The 24562-nt window shown below is 37.9% G+C and overlaps 1 pseudogene; it reads left to right on the forward strand.

Moving 5' to 3' along the window:
• LOC122794887 overlaps positions 1–24562 on the forward strand; it is a 199871-nt pseudogene that overhangs the window by 73607 nt on the left and 101702 nt on the right.

The following is a 24562-nucleotide window of genomic DNA, read 5'->3' on the forward strand; positions in this document are numbered from 1 at the left end:
TTGAAATGTTGACCGTGAAATAAAAAAAAAAAAAACACAACAACAGCTTACCTTCAAAATGCTAGCAGGGGGGCTATGCCTGAGGGTTCCACCTCCCAAACCCTGTAACTTAAATATACCAACTCCGAAATCACACTATAGTGCAGAAGATGGAAATGTTTCCATTCTGCACTGCACGGAGATGCCGGTTCCACATGGTTGACATTTCGAACGTCAGTCATATGCTCTCGGCAATATGGTCTTCGACATTCTGAAATGTCGACCTTGTGTAAGGGACCTATATACATATATATATATATATATATATATATATATATATATATATATATATATTATAGATAAGTATTTCAAATGTCAGGACTTGCAATGCCAAGTCTCAGAACATATACATTTATATATATCTATAGCGGAAGTAAATTTGGATGAATCTGCTTTTAATTAACATCTATTTAGTCCACACAAAATGGTTGACTATGCAAATGGTGGATAGGTGTTTGAGACTGTACACCTAATGTGGTTGAGGACTATGACCTTTAAAGCACATCAGTAACCAACATGCAAATAACAATAATATTCATAGAAAAAACTGTTGATTGAAAAGTTTTTGTTTTCTCTAGTGCCTCCACCCTTTGGCCTTCAAGGAGAAATATAATGATTTTATTCACATTAACAGTTTAAAAATATATACCCATTAACATTAAACAATTACAATATGATAGTGATCCTGCACAATTCCTGCAAAATGTTTTACCATATCGGCAATCAGAGGTAGCTAGACATTTTTATGTTCAATCTCAGGATTTTTTTGATGAGATAAAGTATATTATTAAAAAACTACACAAGGGATAATAATGACATTTTGCTTAAGTCTATTTTAAAATTTTGCAGATGTGATATAAATTTAAATGTATATGTGGGGAATGTTTAAAGTGTGGATTTTTTTACAAAGTGTATCCAAAGAACATAAAGGAAGGACCAATCTGTGTATTTTTATGATGGTTGATATTGTGAAAAATAATACAACAACAACATATTTTACTATTGGATAAAGATTTAAGATCTACATTACCTGGCAGTCCACGTTTTGCCTACAGAAGAGTTAAAAGTATAGGAGACTGGTTACTGCATAATAATTTTAGGGAACGTTTAGGGCTATCAATGTTAAGAAAGGTAATTATAGATGTAGGGGATGCATGGAAATATATGCTAGAAGGGCTAGAATGCATTTTACATTGATACAATTTTAAAATTATGCAATATTTAACATGTACATCAGAGGGAGTTATTTATATGCTAACATGACCATGTATGAAGAACGATGTAAAGCAAACAAAATGGGCAGTAATGAAAAAGATTTTAGAACATATAGGGGGTATAAGAAATTTACGATTAGTTAGTCTAGTAGTGAGTCATTTTTTTAGATTTTAAATATTATGTATCTGAACTCAAATTAATGAGTTTGTTGCAGCATCCATCTAATTTAAAACATAATGGTAAGCACTGGTTGTTATACTAATATATTTTTTTATTTTACACTACCGACTATTTAGCCCACATGGGTTAAATGCTGAGATCAACTGGAGAGTGAATGGAATGGAAAATATTACAGCTAAACTGATACATACCTATTAAAAGAAACCATTTATCATAATTTGTATTTTCACTGCTTTAAACTACCATTTAGATTCCAAGCTCCATCTGTAGTGAAAGTTGCCTTGCAGGATACATGAAAATCCCCAGGAAGGGCAAGCCAGTATGTTGCTTTGATTGTACTCCATGCTCTATGGGAGAAGTGACGAATGTCACAGGTAAAGTATTTTTAAAGCTTGTAATATATCATAAAACTGTGTGCATGTTCCACTGTATTTCTTTCTTACAATATGTGGGCAAGAAGTAAATAATTGTGCATATGGAAAAATCTGTATACCTGAAGATGAAATGTATATCAAACTGTACAGTAAGCAGTCATAATTTATTTTAAAAAGTTCCCTTTTAAGTTGAAGTGGCTTAAAATCTGCTAATAGCCAAGTCGTAACTTTTTGGAAAGTTTGTTTCATCTTACTTTCACGCAGATTTGCAATAAATTTAACCAAGCACTGTCACATTTGACTTTTAGTTACTAATTAGACTTTTGCTATGGCAGCTAGCTGTGGTAATTGTGAGATATATTATTAGCAATGTCCTTACACTTTATCATATAATGCTTTTATTTATTTATTTATGCATTTATGTATATATGTATTGATTTATTTTCTTCTAGCTGCCTGCCATCCACCAGTTCTTCCATGATTGATAATCTCATTTGTTAACTTTAGCTTGAGAGTCAATCATGTTATGTGATTATTCTGGCAGGCCTCAGGATATGCTGCTTGATCTATGTCACCCTTCCCCCCTAACAGATGACATGGATGACATGCGCACTTGCTTGTCTCAGGGATTGTTATAACTACTCCTCCAGTGGAATGAAGTGGTAGGCACTTTCACTCATAGTATTTGGAAAGCTAATTCACTTTGTAGATTGCCCATGCAAACCATAAGCCCATGGCTCATATGTTATGCTTTGTATATCTACTTCACTACAGGAGACAGTTTGGCAGCAAACCAAATTGCCTCTTTTTCCCCCAGGATATGCCAGCGAGCTTCAGCTGCTCACTACCACCCTCACCAGACGTTCATGCAGAGCCAGGGCTGCTAATCAATCCTGGATCATCTTGATATTACTTTATAATCTATGATCCCTCTTACTTAAGGCATGGGATGCTTTAGCTCCTGCACAACCATTCAATAGCCTTATTAAGGACAAAATACTTTTATGCATGCAATAATCAAAAATGTTTCATGATTTTAATACTGCAGATAGGATTCTGAAACAGTGTCTTGGTGGTTTAAGGAAAAGTCGACATATTTTTAGGCTGATAGATTTACAGTATAAGAGCTATAAAACAAAAATAGCCAACAAAATATGCACAGTGTTATTCAAAGAAACAGTAACAATTTTGTTAATATTTTAGCAAGTTCTCTGCTGTTGATGTAGAATCAGTTTTACAGTATTAAAATCTTGGCATTGTATAGCACACACTGCAGTCTAATTGCAAGTGAAGAAAATCCAGCTGAAAACATTCTCTGCATTGGACTTATGCATAGCAGGTTTGTTGTTGTTGTTTGTCTTTTGGTTTTTCCTGGTTAGGGGTCGCCACAGCGGAACTCCGGTCCGCTAATGATTGGCAGTAGATTTTCACGAATGTCGAGGTGCCAGCTCGACATTCAACCTTCACTGAAGGCACGCCCATTTATGCATGTCTTTCGAACGCCCACCCAACCATGGCGAGGACATGCAGACTCCACACACAAGGCACTAGCAGGTGCTCATGTCAAAATAATGGAATCCACTACGTTCTTTTCCAGGAAAACAAACAATTTCATCTGAAATGCAGTATTCTGGCAAAACAAGTTATTATGTAAGATGATAATATATACAAAAAAGCAACACTACTACAGCAGTTTATCATATTTTATTATGCAGATAACATCAGTTAAGATCCATTGCCAATATTTTCTCTGTTATTAATTCTTATCAATTCTTTATTTTGAGAAGCAAGATGGACTGAACACTAGTGCCCTTTTTAACAGAAAATAAAACAATTTCAAATAAATATGATACAGTAGGGACTCCACTACATGATGCTAAGAGCCAAGTACCTTATGACTAAAGAGAAAAAAATAACTGCCTGAACAACCAAATTCTTTAAAACACAGAGAACCACAGTTATTTATTGTTTCCCATGTTTGAACATCAAATCAAAAACCACAGGCAAAGCAACAAAATAAGTATTACTTAATGATGTCTTGTTGCAAATTTCTTCTAGTATTTATGCTGAAAAGGGGCTTTTCCCAGTAGGACTTGGTAAGCAAATGTAAATAAAACATAGCTAGACAGATGGACAGACAGACAGACATTTACTGTAGGTAAACTAACATGAGATGAAGGGTGTAGCAGCCCAGGGAGCTCTTTTCAGCAGTAAGAATGTAGAGTATGGGCAATGCATTGTCTGGAGTCAGTGTGGCTTGAAATTCATTGTCGTTTTATTCATTCATATAAACCATCATGTTTGCGTGGTTGTTTAAATTAATGTCTGGTGAGTATGTTATTGAAGTAATGAAGAAGAGGGATTTGGGAATAGAAAAGGAGTTGGTTTAATGCTTAAGGTGTTTATCTCACAAACACATGGTACAAGGATCACCCAGAGAGCCCTGGAGAAGAGCCATTGCTCCAATTAGCTGGCTACTGCCTTACTACACTTTTGGGGCTTCAGAACTGAATGCTCATGCTGTGTCTGCATTCATAAAAACTTTTCTTTTCTTTTCTTTCTATGATTTTGACTTTATTTTATTTATTTATGACAGCCCTCATTGCTTTAACCCTTCACCACTTTGTTACCAAATGTTATTCCTATTACATTATTTGTGGTTATGAAAAGTAAACACCTCTTATATTCTTAATCTCACCCAAACCCTTGATTTTCTTATTGAGTGCTAAACCCATTTGTTTAATTCCCCATTTTAGCAAGAACTTCCCTCATCCATCTACCAGTTTTGCTATTATGACTAGACCACCTGCTTATGCCATGAAACAGAGGAAAACGTTCTCCTCTTCTAATTTTCTATCTTACTTCTCTTACAAAATTCTTAGCATTTTCAGTGACTGTATTACTCATTCATGCAAATAACACACCTCATAAATTGTTTTACAATACATTCTCTATAACTGTAATATATGTATCATTTGCCAATTGAATTACCTTCATCAACTTATCATGTAGATCATATTATTTAATATCATTCACATTACATCATGATTAATGCTAGCATATGATTTTCAAACATCATAAGCTACTACCTTACACATTTCTTTTATCTAACTCTATAATCCTTTTACTTTTTCAAAAGTATTCCAATGCATTGTTCTTTGCTTTGATCACTGCATATGTTTTATGTAGATGTGTGTGTGTGTGTGTGTGTGTGTGTGTGTGTGTGTGTGTGTGTGTGTATGCACACGCATGCATGTGTGTGCATGCTATGTATTTTATTTGTTATAGTGTCATGCAACCATTCATTCATAACCTTAATAATAATGACTTTTTTCTTTATTCATCTTATAATAGTCATAACCTATTCCTTCTTCACCTGACACATCAATACTTTATTCAATTTGAAAGTAAATCAGATGCATTCTATTTATTTTTAGCCAAAGTATCCAATGATTCCTTATTAAATTTTCTTATCATTCATCTAGATTTAACCTTTATTTTATTTTGCTATATAATTCTTGAATATATTTTCTACAATATTTTGCATGTCATTTTGGCAGTAAAACATTTCCCATCACCATCAATAATAATTCCAATTCTTCTTTCAGTGCTCCTACCTATTTTACCAAAAGAGATGAAACTTCTCACCTTCTTCCATAGAGAAAATAGTTCTGTTTAAGCGACAATACTTTTATACTTCCATTCTATAATATACTTTCTTTACTAATAATCTCCCTTTCACTAGACATTCAAACCATTTAGATTCACAGGTAAGTACTGAGCAAGCTGCCCTTGCAGTCCATTCTAAGTATAGCCGATTTCCACCAAAGGTGAGAATTAAATGCTGTACCTTATGTCTATGAGGTAAACACATTAACCATTATGCGAACTCCCAACCCATAATTTTAGAGGTTCATAGATTAGTACTAGACTAACTGCCCTTCTGGGCTAATTTAAACCTAGCCAAGTACCCTATGTTAGAGTCAAACTCTGCAACTTGTGTCTATAAGATAAATACTTCAGCCATTATGCCAGTTTCCCAACCAAGCAGAAAACAAACCAGGTTCCACTAAGATTTGAAGTGAGATAACTGGATTCACAGTCCAGAGTGCTAACCATTACACAATGGAACCACATAAGAATGCATCCATCCAGAACCCATTTTTGCTATATTTCCACATGGGTTCATGGTGTTATTTCAATACTGACAAACACCTAGACCCAAGCTTTATACCATAAGGTGGCTAGCCCTGCCAGAGTAGTTATTCCTCATTCTTTTATATATTTATTAAACATTTTTGTCCTTCTCTGGTGCTCTTTCTCCATCACTAAATACTTCATTCTATATTTTACTTTGTAATATATCGGCAAAAAATTGCAAAATTTATAAAATGATGTCATAGATAAATATCTCCATAATTCTTCCATGACCTCCATAAAAACATTTTTTTAATTAAAGCTTCACTGAGTCATTTTGTCCTTTCTCTACTTTGATAGTTCTTTGTCTCCTATTTCTGATTTTAAAGATTGTGATATGAAAAGCAAACTTCTTTCTCTCACCTTTTAACTTTACAATTCCTCCTGATTGTCATGGTCATCAACCTTTCCCATTTTCTACATGAGGCTGGGGTATCACATCAACTGTTGCCATCTTTCTCAGCCCAGTGTCACTCTTACTTTCTTTGATGATCATGTCTGAGTGTGACAGGTCTTCCATATGCAATCCAGCCTCCTCTTTGCTGAACATCTTTATTTCCTCCTGCCTTCTTCCTGTATCTCAAATCTTCTTCACCAAATCATCTGCTGCTTTCCTGTATATATACCCATTTGTTTTGATATTAATATGTATTCTTTTTTAGTTCTTAAATTCGCCATTTTAAATGAAATTTGATGGATTTTACCAATTTTAAGTTTGCCACATTTCATTATTTGTTGCCATGCTTTTATATTTTATTCTATCTTATCCATTTATTTCCTTAAATGATAATTAAAGCCTCCTGTCATTATTATTTCCATACTCAAAATGATATATTTTTAGTTCCTCAAATACTGAATCCTTTTTCATCTATATTTATATATAACAAAATAATTAATGTACATACTCTTTTCTTACATAATATATTGGTTGCATGTCAAAACAGCAAATGATCATATGAGTGAATGCTTTTTGAGGCTGTTAGTAACTGTGAATGCTAATATGAATGAGCATTGTTTTCAATGGAGATTTTGCTGCCAGACTTTTTTATGGGACCATATTGTAGTGTGGTATGGGGATTTACACTTACCCAGCTGTTGTGTCATCTTAGTGTTGGTATATTATAGCAATAACCCATAGCTTGGTGTGGGCAATGCTGGATTTACCCACCATGAGTAAATCAGCATTCCCCACACTCAGCCATGGGTAATTGCTATTATACAATGATATTATTTAAAAAACCTTACTTTTCTTAAATGATGTTATTGTATAACAGCTCCATTGTGTTGTTCTGCTTTATGTCTTAGGGTTGCTTGATGTACTGCTTGTGCATATTTATTTATTTATTTAATTTACATTTGTTGACCGGGTTTGTCTGACTGTGCTAAGTAGCCCTTTTTCAGTGGAGGCCCGGGGAGAAAGCTCCTCATGTTCTACAGATTATAATTTACAAAAATAAGTAAACAATCAACAACTGGTTTACAGGAAATATTCAAACCAACATATACATAAAAAACAAGGATTTACTACAGTAAACTAATCATTATGTGTGTCAGATTTAGAATCCTACATCATTCAGAAGGATTAACAATAGTTTTGTCACCAGATGTAAAATCTTACATTATGCAGATAAGAATTGTGTAATGTGCTTATGATACAGAAGTTAATGTGAGACTAGGTCTTGAGAGTTAGAGAAAGTTACTTAGGCTGGGAGCAGATAAAGGTGTGCATTTAGGGTTCATAAGCTGTTTAAGGGGGTGGGTACAGAGGCAGTTCCATTGGCTTAACAGGTATTCTTTCATGACTAGCTTGAATTGAATAAGTTGCTTGAGTGACCTGATCTCTATTGAAAACTTGTCCCATGTCTTGGAAGGATTATATCTCTAGAAAATACATCCTTTCTTAGTTTTAGGTTGTGGATGTGTAGCAGATCTAGATTAGAGCACTGGAAGGATCTAGCAGGTGAATAGTGGGAGATGACAGATGATAGGGTAGGGCAGTAAGAAGGCTGATAAAGGATGGAGTGGATGATTTGGAGTCGAGGGAGAAGTAGCTGGTGAGGTAGTTCAAGCCAGTTAAGGTGTTTGAGTGAGAGACAGTGATGTGAATTGTAAGTCTGATGTGCTTTAAATTTGGCTATCTTGTTTTAGGTAGATTCAAGTTTGGCAAGGAGTGTGGAGTTGAGGCAAGTAAGAATTTGAGAGCCATAAAATAGACTGAGTAGGAGGTAGGCATAAGGGAGAGTTACTTTAGCTTCCATGGTGAGAAACTTTTTGTTACAGTAGAGGAGCCCTAGTTTCTGATAGGTTTTCTTGATACAGTTTTTTATGTGTAGATTGAATTTAAGTTGGTTGTCAATGATGACACCAAGGAGTTTAGTGCTAGTTTTTACTTTAATGTGTGTGTTATTGAGGGAAAGGATTATGAAAGTGGATTTAATGTAGTTGTAGTTTTTAGGAAGAAAAAGCATTAGCTTAGTTTTTTGGGGGTGTTAAGGATAAGCTTGTTATCAGAGAGTCAGTTTTCTACTGAGTTAAAGGAAGTCTGGGTTGTAGAGATGAGTTCAGAGGGAGAGTCAGCAATAGTGATGACAGTAGAGTCATCAGCGTATTGGACCAGTGATGACTGAGGACAGGAAGAATAAAGAAGATTAGTAAAGATGTTGAAAAGTAGTGGACCAAGGATGGAACCCTGAGGGACACCCATTTTAACTGGTAGAGGAGGGAAGAGTGCAGACTGTCACTTCACTGCTTGAAATCTGTCAGTGAGGTAGCTGGAAAACCATGCAACAGTAGCAGGGGAGAAGTTAAGGGTGGTTAGTTTGTGCAGAAGAAGAGGGTAAGAGATGGAGTCAAAAGCTTTAGAGAGATCTAGGAATAGGCAGGAGACAAGTTTGTTGCTATCTCTGGCAAGGGCTATAGTATTAAGGAATGATAGTAGGGCAGTAGTAGTACACTGTACATATGGGACTTACATTCCTACACTTAGAGTACACTGGTGGTTTGGAAAGAAATGCAGATGGGGAATGTGTTCACAAGCTTCTGTGTCAGCCAAGATGTTCTGCATACAAGAATAATAGGCACATTTTTCATTTTTTTTTAATGTACCTGATTCATTTTGATGGGAGAATATTGTGGCTGACTTAGTAGCTTATGAACACCTTCCGGATCTATAATGCTGTTTGCTGTCTGGAAGCATGCATCTCAACTTCTTAGAGCAAGAAATCTGGACAAAGCCATAAATCATGGCAGGATAAAGGTCCAAAAGTAGGGACAGTTTTAAGTATTACTGTTACAAATTAAGAAAATTGATAGAATAACAGGTTTTGCATTAGCATTAATTTCCTGAAGGGTATGAAGTCTGAAACTCAAATATCTGTCATTATTTTCTAAATTTAACCTTCAATAATTTGCCAAAACAAACACACAGTATTATGAGAAACAGACCAAAAATGTGAAGCAAAAATCTGAGCACACTGCAAAAATATGTACAGTTGAGAGTTATGACTGGAAGTTGTATATGCCAATAAGAAAGTCCATTCACTCAATAATACTTTAGCATATGGACTTTTACTGTTGGCATATTCTTGATTTACAATTGGTATACTGCTTTGGCTGACCAATCAGCATGCTCATTTTACAATTATAATTAATAAGGGGTTTGGTGGGGCCCTCACACATGGGAGGTGCAGGGTGGCTCACCCCTTGCAAAAAAAATAAGTTTTCCTTTTTGTTGCTTCAGTCATTTTAGATTTAGATTCAATCTAACATGATTGTTGTTTGTTCACTCTTGTGAGCATTTGATGTTTGAGGATACGCTTATTATATTACAGGTCTATGTTCTGTTATCAAAAATAAAAAATGCAAACAGCTAAATACTGAACGTGAAACATCAAAAGGTAAAATTAGCAAACTACTTCAACAAAAATAAAATCATCGAATGGCCATAGTCGACCAACATCATGAACACAACCAACCAAGGTGGGGGGGCTTCACCCACCACACCCCCACACCCACCCTAACTATATATACCAACTCCGAGATTGCACTACAGTGAGAAACAGGGCAAATTTAAAAGGTGTCCCTTTACTTACCTTATTTGTTGTGTTACATCCTGCTTATTGGTTAGCTATGGCCATTCAATGAATTTATTTTCATTGAAGTAGATGTTCGCTAATTTTACCTTTCGATGTTTAACATTCAGTATTTAGTCATTTGCGCTTTTATGATTTTGATAGCTGAAAACTTGTAGTCCAAATAAATCTACAAGCATTGCAGGCTCCACATGAAAAGGTTCCACACTGATCAGAAACCACAGAGTTGTTTGTGTGGGTTTCTATAACAGAGTTCTCATTTCAAAGATCTATTATTACAAAATGTGAACTTAGTTTCCATGCCAAGCACTTTGCATATAACACATAACATTGCTATCAGTCATCAATACTGACCAATTATTCTTTATCACGTTACAGACAGGGTTCCTATTAAATCATCGAAAATGCATTCTTTTGAATGCATCTTGATTGAACTTGAAAGCATGAAAAGGCAAAATAGCGAAATGACATATAAGCAAATTCTTTCCCTGGGAAAGCAATCCCTTGGCCGCTTCCATTACTTTGCCGTTTTAATGATTTTAGTGCGGTCTCGGAGATGGTATATTTAAGTAGGGGGATGGGGGGGTGAAGCCCCTCACTTTATGTAATGTTTTAAATTTTTTTTTTTTTTGAGGAACAGCAATTTTTTTTCCCTTGGTATACCTTAGGTGTACAAAAGAGTGAATGTTCATAGCTACAAATGCTGAAAGCTTTATAATTTTGTCTAACACATATTGCTCCAATTTGCAGCCTTTCTTATAAGATATATGTACAATTGGACATTTCTTTCATGCAGTTTTCTACTCAACCCCTTTTTTCAGTGAGTGACAGCAACTATGTTTACATAACTTTGAACTAAACGATGTGAAAAAAACAGTTCCTTTGCTTTCCCGATGTACTGCCTTTTATTAGGGATCTATTAGGGATCTATTAGAGTAGGACAGTTAAGTAGCAGTCAGGTAGTTATGTCTACAAGCATAAGAAGCTAGGTGATGCATGTAGGATAACTAAACAAAGTGGGTTGCTGTGAAGATGTAGGCACAGTATTACATGGATCTACATTATTTAAATCAGTTTTCGCTTTTTTGTTGTGCTGTGTGCGATGTATCTTACCATTTCCTTTGCTCCACTTCTATCAGTTTGCTCATGTGTGCCTCTTTAAGAAATATATTTAATTCCACTGGGTCTTATTCATATCTGGTGGAAATGGAATATGCAAAATGCTTTTTGGTCTGTACCTCATGGAATTCGTTGTTTTCTGACAGGTCACTGAAGACTGAAGTATTTAAATAATGTCATACATTTGAGTTCAGATCACCCCTCCTGTGGAGAAGCATGTTAGCACAAAATTTCTTATTCTAGCCTCTTTCCAAGTTATGAACAATTTCAGTTTGTACTTATGGGTTTCACTGGGGGTGAGCAGTTAGTATGAGTAGTAGATTCCCGAGCTGTTCACGGGCTGAGACACAGTTCACAGGATGAGAAGCAGCCTTAAGTAACGGTTCTTTGCTGTGCATGCACAGTTCCAGCTGGAGCTGCTCAACGAGCCGGGTTAACATCTCTGTAATTCATAGGCTCTGTACTTGCAAGCTACGCATGCCTCATGGCTGTCCAGATTTTCACAGAGAGTCCAGAGTTCTGCCTCATATTTTTTGTTTATTTTCCATAAAATTTGTTTTTTTCTGGCAAATCACTGGGATGATCTGAGGACTGTAGTCACTAAATAATGACATACATTTTAGTGTCAGACTTCAAATCTTTCAGAAAATGTATGTTAACACACACCCTATTACTCTAGCAACTTCCTAAGTTTATAAGAGCAACGTTTAAAGTCTGTCCCAATTTTGGGCCTATGTCCCTGTTAGAAAAATATGTATTAATGTATATGTTTAGTGCTTATTAGAAGCTAAAAGGGTTAACACATTTCATTCTGTTTTTATGTACAGCTCAATTCTGTATGAAATTATAAGATGCTTTTCAAACTGCAGTATTCTTTCTGAAATTGCAAGTTACTCTTTGACCTAGTATTTGCTAGCACAGCAAAATTCATGTTTATGCCTTTTGGAAATGTATTGGGAAGCAGGTGATTATCTGCTAGGTCAGGATAATGAATGAATAGTGAATGAATAGAACAATACTGTTTTCTATAATGTGATTGAATATGAACAATCAGCCCTGTTCGTGTTATGAGAACATGCACAGCTGCGGAAAAGAAGAGATACATCAGACAAAGGACTGCTTGAAGAAATGAACTGTAATCTGTACTTGCTTTGTGCTCGAATTAGCCATAGTACCTTGAATACATTGCATAGTAAAAGTTGTATCTGACTAGTGGTCATCAAGGCCACATTGTTTTTCTTAGGAAGTTTTTTGTAAACTTGATATGCCAGCAGAAAATCATGGACAAACAGCTGGTGAGAAATAATATTGAAAGAACTTGTGATTTATTATGTCAGCTTAGTAGGCAATACCTTGTAAGAAATGTATAAAAGTAGTTTCACTTCCTGATTCTAGTTAGACAAACTCTGTATTAGCACATTTTTGTCTCCTTGCTGCAAGATTAAAGTGCCTTAACCTGTACCTTCCATGTGTTGATCAATTTGAAGTTATTTTTCCTTTGACAGATTGGTCCTTCGGTCCGGAACTCTCTCTTCGCCTCAGGTCAGATGGGCCAGGTGGCATGAAACCGTACGGGGAAGAGACCACATTGGTTCTTCTGCTTTGAAAGACCTCAGACTGAATTGTCATTCAAAAGAGGCCAGACACTTTTCTGATCTGCCACTGGAGGACAAGTCGGTAATGAATCAGAGACGGTCAATCACGGAGGCTCAGGTAAGGTAAAATTTACCTTTTTTTTGTTTTAGATCAGGGACTTGATTGAAAATACCTGTCAGGAGATTTGTATTGCACAAGTCAGGGACAGAAAGATTGCAGTCTTGTCATAGATCAGGGAAACAGAATAGGTAAGGCAGTTATTCTAGATAAACTGTGAAATAGAAAAATCGTGGTACCACGTGAGAATAAGCAGGGTTATATAACATTTTTAACAGTCAGAACAATATGGGTAATAAGTGCACAAAAAGTTCCCAAAACCCACCACTAACCGAAGATGCAAAATATATGCAATCACAGCGTGCCGACAATATCAGATAATATACAAAATGGGTTAATAAATATGAATTTAATGGCAAGTTAGAAAAATCCTCGCTTATTAAACTTGTAAAACAGCTTAAAGCTGATGCAAAAGGTCAGGTAAAAAAGCAACGTCAATTGGGGGTTCCTCAAGCACACAGGTAGATTGAGGAAGCAAACCGTAGGGAGCAAAAAGGTAATAATTCAAAAGCTATGTTTCTAGATAAAGAAGACAAATATTTGGTAATGGCATCCGCCCCTCCACCCCCTCCGCTTCCTGCACTGGAATATGAAGTGAGTGAACAAGCTGGTCCACCTCCGCTATACCTGGCTGTCACCGTAAAGCCAAGACCGTATGTTAGAGATCCCATCGAGACCAGGTCTCGAACACGTAACATACGAGGAGATATTGAGTTATATGAAATAAGTAAAAATTCACGAGCTATGAGTGAAGAAGAGATATGTCCACTCATAGAAGTATCAAATCCACAGGCAGGACAGGACCCAACTCTTCTAGTATATAGGCCGTGGACACCGGAAGACATCCGGAAAGCCACAGAGAGAATTCCCCATCCGAAAGTTAATTTTAGAAAATTCTTAGAAGACTTACAGGGCATGAGGTTAAGTTATCATTTGAATGGAGAAGAAGTAGAAAAAGTAGTCAGACAGATCGTAGGTCCAGATTGGCACATGATCAGTGGCAACTGGAATCCCCATGATGCAGAGCATAAGCCACTCCCCCATAGCAACGCAGAATTGGGTAACAGAGTGAAAGGTCTAACAGACCGAATCTCTGAGAAATGAAAGCCTAGGGCAGACTGGACTTGCATTAATCAATGCATCCAACAGGAAGGTGAAATTGTTGACAGATATTATGCTAGATTATTAGAGTGTTTTAATAACCATTGTGGAATGCAGGTACCTGAAGATCAAACACATGATTCCCCATATGAGCAGCAATTAAAGAATGCATTTTTGAAAGGCAGTATTTTGCCTATAAGCAGCTTTATTACAAAGCACATGGTAGACCATCGTACAAGTAGATTACAGTCACTACTTGAATATGCTAGGCATGCTGAAAGGCATTTTAACAGTAAAACTAAAAAGAAAGCCCAAATATTTGCGGTAAAGACGGAGCAGAAGTTTATGTAGTACAGTCTGGGAAAAAGGGCAAGAAAAATGCCCAGGGAAACAAACAATCTGATAAACGATCAGAAGAGTTTGAAGAGAGAAAGAAAAGGGGTGAATGTTTTAAATGCGGAAAAAAGGGACATTTAGCAAGGGATTGCAAGCAAAACAAGAAGGCAGCCATGGAAGATAAGGAGGGTGAGGACTGACTATATGATAGTCAAGAATCACTAGAAGGGAATAACCAAGAAAAGACCAATGCAAATGTGATAGAGGGAGTAGAGAATGTGATGGAAGAAATAGAGGAAGCACAAGAAATCACCAATGGTGAAGAAAGTGAAATTTTAGACTTGGCATTATTGAGCCTAGAGCTCTATTTAGCAGACACAAAACCAGAAGTTACACTTTTGGTAGAGGGGAGGGAAGTTAAATTCCTGTGTGACTCAGGGGCTTCACTGACCCTGATACATCCTTCCAAACTACCAGAAAATTCAGAATCACTTGATTACATATTAGTGAAAGCAGCTAATGGACAGCTGTATCGGGAGCCACTCTCCCATAACATAGCAATAACTGACCCTGTTTCAGGGATGACCCAGAAAAGCAAAATTGTTGTCTCTGCAAAATGCCCAGTGAACCTTTTGGGCAGAGATCTTATGCAGATATTTGGCATAGCAGTAGTACCGACTATGCAGGGTATGGAAGCACAGTGACAAATTGATACTTTTGTGGTACGACCGGAGGGTGAAACATTTTATTGGTACAGCCAGGACTTAATTACGACTGGTCCAGGGGCAGTAACCGAAGAACTGATGAACGTAGCCATCAGTAAATCCCCCTCCCTTGACACTGATAAACAGCATTTGTTGCACTGTACTCTGTATTATTGTAGCACACCAGGACCTGATAAGGAATATGAGCAAGAACTGTTTAAAAACCATGCAAACAGATTAGTATTACGTAATCTGTACTGGGACACAGAAGGGAACAGTGTAGTCAGCTGTTCATTGCCTGAGGAATTCTTTGCACTCTATAAATCTAATCGATTACCACATGTTAGTTTAACCAAAGACAAGAATGTGAAATGGGCAGATCTTGGAGAAAAAGTCACAAAGTGGGAAAAACAAACAGAGTTAGAATTGTCAGAACAAGGAATAGAAAAAACAGAAGTTAAACTGGATAACGCAGACACACCCAGCTGTACACTTGCAGTCTAGCGAGGACAGCTGATTAGCACTCTTATTAGAAAAGGAAGAAAAAGCTTTATGGAGCATACCAGAAACTCTCTGGTCAACAGGAAAATCAGATGTAGGACTAATTCATACAGCAGGACCAGTTACTATTACGCCAAAATCAGCATTCAGACCTCAAAAGAGACAGTATCCCTTAAGAAAGGATGCAGAAGTAGGAATCAAACCTATAATAGAAGCCTTACTTAAGGAAGGAGTACTGATAGAATCTCCCAATTCGCCATGTAATACACCCTTATTTCCTGTAAGAAAAGCAAACGGAGAATGGCGTATGGTCCAAGACTTACAAACCGTAAATGATGCAGTAATACCTATGTAAAATGGTGCCAGATCCACACACTCTATTGAATGACTTGAAGCCTCAACAGAAGTATTTTTCTGTGGTAGATATTAGCAATGCGTTCTTTTCGATACCGATACACCCTGACAGCCAGCATTGGTTTACATTCACATTTCAGGGGAAAAGGTATACATACACGCGACTACCACAGGAGTATTGTGAAAGCCCAACAATATTTGCACAGGAGATGGCAAGCAACTTGGCAGGATTTAGCCCACCAAGAGGCAGCCAAATTTTACTTTATGTAGACGACATCCTGCTGGCAGCCCTCACCCAGCAAGAATATAGAGAAGATACCATAGCATTATTTCAATGTTTAGCCACACAAGGACATAAAGTAAACAAAAACAAATTGCAGCTTTGGAGAAAGCAGGTTAAATACCTGGGATATGTAATATCCAAAGAAGGCAGAACATTAGATGAAGATAGAAAAATAGCAATTTTGCAAGCACCCAAACCGACTACCAAGAAGGAAATGATGTCCTTCCTGGGCATGACTAATTTCTGTTGGAGTTGGATTCCAAACTATGCCTTGGAGTCTGCTCTATTGACCAACTTGATATACAAGAAGCCTATGGCAGCACAAGATTTATTACAATGGACACCAGAAGCAGAATCAACTTTCTGCAAACTGAAACAACTGATAGCATCCTCATTAGTTTTAGGATTGCCAAACTATCATAAACGTTTTTTCCAAACTGTAGATTGTAAACAAGGTTACATGACATCAGTGTTAACACAGCAGCATGGGGATAAGCAATGCCCTATAGCTTATTATTCATCACAGCTGGACCCAGTGGTGTGGTCCCTGCCCCACTGTGTACAAGCAGTAGTTGCAGCTGCAATGGCAGTACAGGCTTCGGCCTCAGTAGTGTTGTTCCACCCTCTCACACTGAGAGTGCCTCATGCAGTTGCAATTATTTTACTGCAAGAAAAAGTAGCATATCTTTCTCCTGCTAGACATCTTTCTTGTATGACTATACTCCTGAGCTAACCTCATATGACAATGTACAACTTTAAACCCGTCTACCTTGCTCCCGACCCCTGCGGATGGCACATTACACAGCTGCCTGCAGGAAATTGAGCAAAAGACACTGCCAGAAAAGATCTAACGGATGTTCCCTTGTATGATGCCGAGGTGACATATTACGTGGACGGCTCATGCAGAAGGGGTCCTACAGGACAGAATCTAGTAGGGTATTCAGTAGTTTTTGATACTGAGATTTTAGAAGCAAAATCTTTACCACACAGCTTATCTGCACAAGTAGCAGAATTGATTGCTTTGACAAGGGCATGTACCTTGGCAAAGGGTAAAAGTGTGAACATTTTTACTGACAGCCAGTATGCTTTTTCTACTGTACATGTTTTTGTGCAGCAGTGGAAAAATAGAGGAATGATAACATCTACTGGTAAACCGATTAATCATGCGCAATTTATTTTAGATTTGTTAGAATCTATTCAGTTACCTCAAAAAGTAGCTATTTGTAAATGCGTAGCTCATACCAAGCAACAGGATAGGATTTCAAAAGGTAATGCAAGAGCTGATATAGCTGCAAAACAGGCAGCTTCAGCTTCAGAAGTATTTCTTTTCAGTGAGGAATTACAACCTTCTGAGATTTTAGATTTAGAAATGTTAAAAACAATGCAGACACTTACTACAAATGTAGAAAAACAGAAATGGATAAAACGAGGAGCAATTCTTGAGAAAGGGCTGTACATCTCCAAAGAAAGAAAACCAATTTTGCCGTCTAACTTATTTAGATATGCAGCTTTTTTGAGCCATGGGCAGTGCCATGTCTCAACAGGGGGGATGGTACAGTTAGTGAAGCGTGTGTTCACTGCATATGGATTTACAAACTACACAAAACATTTTTGTGCAGCATGCCATGTTTGTAACAAGCATCATGCACAAGGGGCATTGAAGCCTAAGCAAGGGAGTTTCCCAACACCACCATACTCGTTCCATACTATCTGTATGGATTTCATAGAACTAAACAAATGCAAAAATAAGAAATATTGTCTTGTCATTATAGATATGTTTTCCAAATGGGTGGAAGCTTTTCCGACCAAAAATCCAGATGCAGCTACCATTGTAAAAGTCCTTGTTAAAGAAATTATTCCTAGATTTGGCAAACCTGAAATGATCTACAGTGACAATGGCACGCACTTTGTAAATCAAACCATACAACAGTTGAGTCGATATTTCAGAATTTCCTTAAAGAACCATTGTGCATACCACCCCCAATCTGCAGGATTAGTAGAGAGGCATAATGAGGTTTTGAAAAACAAACTTAGAAAATTGGTTAGTGAGACACAGAGGAACTGGTGCACTGCCTGCCTCTGGCACTGTTGAGCATGAGAACTGTTCCAAATGCAAAGGGGTTAGCTCCTTTTGAAATACTGTTTGGGAGGGCATATTATATACCTCAGTGGAAACCTCATGCCTGCAGACCAGGAGACTGACAGTTCACTCACAGAATACATGAGATGTCTTCTAAGTAATAAACAACTTTTGCAGTTGAATTCTGTTTCAGATAAAAAACAAACCAGACCATTGGAAGCAGCATTAGACCCAGGCACATGGGTCTGGGTGAAAGTTATCAAGAAAAGAAACTGGACCACACCGAAGTGGGAAGGGACATACCAGGTGCTACAGTCAACACCCAATGCAGTCAAGATCGCAGAACGAGCATCCTGGATTCATCTGACACACTGTAAATTAGTTAAAAACTTTGAACTAGACAAAAAACTTGCTACTGTTACACGAGAACAAAATGACAAGATACGGAGCAAATAGAAATGCTGAACAACCTCAGAAGTATTGCATGATCATTCTGTTGGCCATACTGATAACATTAATCTTTTTGTTGTGGCCTTTCCTTTTTCCAGCCACACGAGCTGAACTGAATAAACGTGAATCATTCATAGACTGACATCTGAACTTTAACACTTACCAAGCAATTAAATATGTGTATGGTGAAACTTTTAATATTTCTAATTGCTGGATCTGCACAGCTATACTGACAGCATACGGGGGATTATTAATGACTGCTGTCCCCCTAGGGGTCAATGAGACCTGGGAAAATTTGCTTTTTGATACTACAACTGTAAAATCACAAGACAAAATAGCATTGTACCTACCTATTACACAAAAGGGAATAGCATGTTTTTACAAAAATGATACTGTCCAGGTAGGTTGGAGTAATTGTAATGTGACTGTTCCTTACAAATGTTATACCAAAGCTAATAATGCAGGTTATATCTGTGATGTAAACTATGACTCATACCTTGAGTCAATTCATAAGACTATTGATGAAATACAGCATAATCCTGTTCTTTTAAAACAACTATCTATTATTGATAAGAAAATGTTTCATGCAGGGCAAGTATATATTAATACTAAAGTAGAGAACTGTTATTTTGTTTGTGGGAAAAAGGCATACAAATGGTTACCTGAGAACTGGTCTGGCAGTTGTTTTTTTGGGTTACCTGGTTCCGGCCATACAACACACTGCAGTTTTGCCTCAGGGAAGAATTCGAAATGTCAGAGAGGTCACCAAGAAAACCGGAAATCCAATCAGAAGGCCTGAAAATCCAGTGGGACGAATCGAAGCAGGCTGGAGAAACCATAATTCTGTAAAAAACAAAGATAAACTGACACACATGGACTTGAGTGACACTATCATATCATGGGCAGGTATAGCCCTTGCATATGGCACAGTGAAATTGATTTGGGAGCCGAGAAAACTGCCCAAACTTCTTGAAGTAATGAGTAATGCAACTTTTTCTGCTCTCGAGTTAATGACTGATGAACTGAATGCTATGAGAACTGTGGTGCTTCAAAACCGCATGGCTCTTGACTTCACCCTAGCGGCGAAAGGTGGTACGTGCACTTTAATAAGAGAGGAGTGCTGTTCATATATTCCTGACAACCAGCATGAGATAGACAACCATCTTGAGGTGATTCAGCAAGTGTCGACCATGACCAAACCAGGCCCAAACCCTGACGGACTTTTTCCAGAATTTGTTTGGAGGGTGGGGTAGCATCCTAATGAACGTCCTGATTGCCATTTGTGTGGGATTACTCCTATTAGGAGTGTGTGTTTGTTGTGGTATTCCCTGCATGAAAAGATTGATCAAAGATTTTATAGACATGTCAATTTCTGAGACTTTATATCAAAGTACTGAAACTGAAGAACTGCTGAAAAATGAAACACTTTCATAAGTTTTAAACTGAATGACTCTCTTAACTGCAAATTCTGAACGGAAAGAGGTTAGGAGAAGAAGCAATTGTTTATGCTTTTGAAAATAGAATAAAAAGTATTAATGGTGGGAAATGTTAGAAAAATATGTATTAATGTATATGTTTAGTTCTTATTAGAAGCTAAAAGGGTTAACACATTTCATTCTATTTTTATGTACAGCTCAATTCTGTATGAAATTATAAGATGCTTTTCAAACTGCAGTATTCTTTCTGAAATTACAAGTTACTCTTTGGCCTAGTATTTGCTACCACAGCAAAATTCATGTTTATGCCTTTTGGAAATGTACTGGGAAGCAGGTGATTATCTGCTAGGTCAGGAAAATGAATGAATAGTGAATGAATAGAACAATACTGTTTTCTATAATGTAATTGAATATGAACAATCAGCCCTGTTTGTGTTATGAGAACATGCACAGCTGTGGAAAAGAAGAGATACATCAGACAAAAGACTGCTTGAAGAAATTAACTGTAATCTGTACTTGCTTTGTGCTCGAATTAGCCATAGTACCTTGAATGGTAACATTGCATAGTAAAAGTTGTATCTAACCGGTGGTCGTCAAGGCCAAGTTGTTTTTCTTAGGAAGTTTTTTGTAAACCTGATATGCTAGCAGAAAATCATGGACAAACAGCTGGTGAGAAATAATATTGAAAGAACTTGTGATTTATTACGTCCGCTTAGTAGGCAATACCTTGTAAGAAATGTATAAAAGTAGTTTCACTTCCTGATTCTAGTTAGACACTCTGTATTAGCACGTTTTTGTCTCCTTGCTGCAAGATTAAAGTGCCTTAACCTGAACCTGTCATATGTGATCAATTTGAAGTTATTTTTCCTTTGACAGTCCCACATTTTGTCAGGCTTTGTCCTGATTTTACGCACTAAGAGGTTGAGAGGTATGAAGCTACTCAACTTAATATGTTAAGGAAGGTAGTTTAATTTTACAGCTTTTGCACTTTTCTCTCATTCATTTACAAGATTGGTTATTACATTTCATCTGTGAGTTTATTATTTATTTTTTTTTACAAAGGCTGGAAGAGTATGGACAATGTGCAGATTTATAAAAGAAGGCAACATGTCACAAGCAGCAGGAGCAAAGTACAACTGGAATGTAAGCAATGTGAAAATAAAGATTGCTTACATCAAATGTTGGTGCTCTTTTATCCAGCTTTATCTTTTATGGGCTTACACAGCTACATGGATTTGCCATTTCTGGAATCAATTGTTCACAGGTAGGGTTACTACCTGTCCCTGTTGGGGCAGTTGTGACCTGGGGGGCTAGTAAAACATTAATATGGCAAATGTCCTGAGATTTGATGCTTTAACAAACTGAGCTTTTCAAATGTGGGGTGGGGATATGGACATTTTGTTGAGGTTTGTACAGTTGAGAGGTATGATGGCATGACATAATGGTTTCCGGTTGACAGGCTGATAGTACAGAAGTCTACAGAAGCCAAAAGGCAGTTTGGAAGTTAGGTAGGGTAAGCAGAGTTTAGGCTAGGAGTTGGTTGAATTAACCTTAGCCACAGCAGGTGGAAATGGACTCAAACCCAGGCACCTCAGAGTACCAGTGCCTCCCTCTGTAAAGTTGCTGTTGTAATTTCTGCAGAAGGGATGCATGTGTTTAATTGTTTATTTGTTTTGAGATACCTGTACATAGACAAATATAATAACGAGACTTCATGCAGGGTGCTGGCTAGGCCAGGGATTTTGGTGATTGGTGTAATGGTTAAGGTGTTTACCTTACAATCACAAGATACAGGGTTTGCTTCTTACCTCTGAAAAGGAAATTTGTTAGGCTTAAATTACCCCAAGGGTAACTACTCTACTACTTATCAATGAGCCTGTTTTAATGTCTTATAATAATTATCAAGGGGAAGGAATAGAGATATCAGTGTTTGTCAGTGCATCCTTTATTTTTTTTTCCTGGGCTCTTGTAATATTGTTCTCTCTTCACCCTAGATGGCTGGTGCACAAGCTTTGAGGCAGACATGCGTAGCTATTGTCACACAAGACAAAGAATTGTTTCAAAAGGCAGTGGTGGCACGCTGAGTGGCAACACAATCCCGATCCAGCCACTGGAAGGGTGCACAATGAGGTTACAAGTAATGATATACTGTTAGGTATTCATTTAGGCATATCAGAGTATTGTGGTTTGTGAGTAGTTGGGGGGACAGGTGATATCAAGGGAAAGGTAAAGTGGGTGTCATTGCTGAAGAACAACAGAGGTTTACCCCCCCTTTTAGTGAAGGGGCACAGGCTCACTAGGAGGCTTTTGGCAATGAGCGGGGTTTAGGTTGGGCTTATGTGAGTTTGGGATTCTTCACAAGAGGGGTGGAGTCACAACAGCATGAGGTTGAATCAGCATTTGGGATTTGGCCAGGGAATGCTAAGCAGGCCCTGAGGCAAGGGAGGGGTCTTTTGACCACTCACATACTGCTTTTAGTTAAAGGGAAAGACCTGGAAGGGGTAGTATGTTGATATTTAGAATTAATTGATGGGGATGGGGTTCAACGTCTGATGAAACAGTACACCAAAAACAGCTTTAGTGGTCTTGGGGCACAGGAGGATAGGTAGACTGTGGCCAAAGACATGGGAAAATTAGGTGTTAGGCTTCATTTATTACATGGTGGTTGGGTTGGAGAAGGATACCACCTTTGGCCTTACCATTTTTGGCTTATTTTCTCACTATCTGTGAGGCACAGCATCTGTGGGCAGAGAATGGAAAGCTGTTGTATGAGCAGAGGTTTTGGAAGTGGAAAGTGGTGGACTGATCACTGCGCTGGGATGTGAGACATCCTGACTCATGGTTAGCCACTATGGTAAATAGCCTTGGAGCCATTAGCAGGGGGGGGTTAAGTTAGTAGGGTTGGGAAGGGGGTATGCTTTGCTTAAGTTAGTGGGGTCAGGAAGAGGGTATGCTGAGCCTTTAATATGGGGTGTTACTTGTGGGTGATGTGTAGGTTTTGCACACTAATTCAAAGTGTGTGGGTATGCATTCAGCTGTGCAGGTGGCAGACGGGAAGCACATTGGTTAATTTGAGTTCACAGCAGTTGAATCTCGTGAGTTACCTTTATTTTTCTTGGAATTCAGGATAGTCAGGGCAGGGGTAACTTTTGGGAGAGGAGAATGGGGGGTCCCTTCATGAGTCAAAGGGAAGACTGGGTGATGCATATCATTTATGTAGAGGTATTGTGTCAGCTGCTCATGCAATTTCCTGATACAGCAGTTGCAGGTGAATTAATAGATGGGTTTTCAAGGAATTTTCTGTGCAATCAGATATGGGAAGGGAGGTGTCAATGTGTAGGAATCTGTGTTCCTTGCAGAAGAAGGAAGAGATTTTGGAATGCTTGGTGGACAGGTGAGTAGGTTATTGAGTCCATTTGATATTCCTCCTTTTAACAGCTTTAAGGTTTCTCCATTGCAGTTGTTTCCTAAGAAGTCAGCAAGGAATTTCATGTGATTCACCAGTGACCTTACCAAGGGGAATTCTGGGCATGATTTTAATTCACGAGAGGACATAAAGTCAGTTATGCATCTTTGGATGATGTACTGCAAGTTATTCAGGAATATAAGGACCCATGGTTGGTGAACGTGGATATTGAATCTGTTTTTTTTTTTTTTTAATACCAGTTTGAGAGGAAGAGTGGCCATTGTTGAGTAGAGTAGTTGGGTTTAAATTTTACTTTGACAAGGCTAGGCTGATGGGATTTCACACCAATGGGTGGGCTGCTAGTAGGCAGTACATTATCTGGATGAATTTTTAAGAGTAGACAAAGGGTTTGACAGAGCATTGGGAGGTAGGTGTGTGTGTTTTTGTGGGATGAATGAGAAACTGGGTTTTCCTTTGGTTAGGCAGAAGTTAGAAGGTACAAATAAGGCATTGTCTTCTGGGATTGCTAGTGCGGTGGTGATGCTGAGGTAGCCTTGTCGCCTCACATTAAGACGTTGTCCTGTTTGATTTTCAGCTAGACCGTCTTCTGTGTGGAGACATGCGTGAATGAGCGTACCTTCGTTGAAGGTTGTACGTCAGAGCTGGCAACTCGGCACGTAAAAATCTACTGCCAATCATTAGCGGACCGGAGTTCCACTGTGATGACCCCTAACCGGGAAAAGCCGAAAGACACAACAACTTCTGGGATTGCTAGTGGATGCAAGCTATGGTTTTGTTTACCAGATACAAAGGTAACATATTTGACAGAGGAGATTCATTGGGGAAATCCAAGGACATGGTGGGGATTAGGATGTTATGAAGCTCTTCTGGCTTGCAGGTAAGCATATGGTAGGGCATTGAAAGACTTTGTTAAAATTGTGTTACAGCTGCCTGAGGAGGAAGGAGTTTGGTGAGAAGGACTG

This window comes from Protopterus annectens, chromosome 2.part1 (assembly GCF_019279795.1).
Source record: "Protopterus annectens isolate FY-2018-M chromosome 2.part1, PAN1.0, whole genome shotgun sequence".
Classification (NCBI taxonomy): domain Eukaryota; kingdom Metazoa; phylum Chordata; order Ceratodontiformes; family Protopteridae; genus Protopterus; species Protopterus annectens.